This window comes from Lipotes vexillifer, unplaced genomic scaffold (assembly GCF_000442215.2).
Source record: "Lipotes vexillifer unplaced genomic scaffold, Lipotes_vexillifer_v1.1 scaffold232, whole genome shotgun sequence".
Classification (NCBI taxonomy): Eukaryota; Metazoa; Chordata; class Mammalia; order Artiodactyla; family Lipotidae; genus Lipotes; species Lipotes vexillifer.
The window spans coordinates 1,381,691-1,383,022 of record NW_006793997.1 but is presented as its reverse complement, the minus strand read 5'-3'; positions in this window follow the sequence as shown (position 1 = coordinate 1,383,022).

Sequence of the window (1,332 nt, the reverse complement as noted above, 5' to 3'; positions counted from 1 at the left end):
TTTTTTTTTTTTGCAGTACGCGGGCCTCTCACTGTTGTGGCCTCTCCCGTTGCGGAGCACAGGCTCCGGACGCGCAGGCTCAGCGGCCATGGCTCACGAGCCCAGCCGCTCCGCGGCACATGGGATCTTCCCAGACCGGGGCACAAACCCATGTCCCCTGCATCGGCAGGCTGACTCTCAACCACTGCGCCACCAGGGAAGCCCTCTTTTTACTTTTTAAAAGCAGCTTTGTTGACAAGTAATTCACACGCCACACAACTCATTCATTTAAAGCCTCCAACTCACTGGTTTTTAGTATATTCACAAAGCTCTGCAACCATCACCACAATCAACTGTAGAACATTTTCACCACTCCAAAAAGAAACCTTGGACCCATTAGTAGTCACCCCCCCACACCCCATTTCCTTTTTCCCTCAGCCCTTAGCAACCACTAGTCTACTTTCTCTCTGTATGGATTTGCCTATTCTGGACATTTCAGAGAAGTGGAATCATACAGTGTAAGGTCTTTTGTGTCTGGCTCCCTTCACTCAGCATGTTTTCAAGGTTTATCCATTTTATAGCATGTGTCAGTACTTCATTTAATTTTATTGCCAAATAATATTCCATCGTATGGATATGCCACATTTTGTTTATCCATTCATCAGTTAGTGAACACTTGAATTGTTGCCACATTTTGGCAATTATGAGTAAAGCTGCTATGAACATTTATGTGCAAGATTTTATGGAGACAAATGCTTCCATTTCTCTTGATCCTTTTACTTTTCTAAATGGGTTTATCAGACAATTTTAAACTACACATGGCTGACATTATAAGTCTGTGGGAAAGCACAGGCCTAGATCTTTCACCCTGGTTCAGATAAATTGTTAAAATACACAGCCACCACAGGAGACACTGTTGGCTAACTCTGACATCAGTCCCCTCCCCATCAAAGCTAGGTGATTCCCAGCTTGACAATGGGCCACCAAACTGTGGAGGCAGTTTCCATCAGTCTGGCGCCAGCCACGCAGTCACAACGATTCCAGAGACCCAACAATAACTCGGTCAATTCTGCAAGCTCAACACGACCAACAAGGCCCTGAGGTGGCAGAAAATGGGCATCCTTCCATTACAGAATGCTGGTTGTCTAACAAATAGGATACATCCCGAGGGACTTCACCTATGAAAACAAATCAGGCTGTTTCATCTGCACCAATTCCCCCATGAAACACCAAGAGTGGCTGGCCTGGGGCTTCCCTGGTGGCGCAGTGGTTGAGAGTCCGCCTGCCGATGCAGGGGACACATGTTCATGCCCCGGTCTGGGAAGATCCCACATGCCGCAGAGCGGCTGGGCC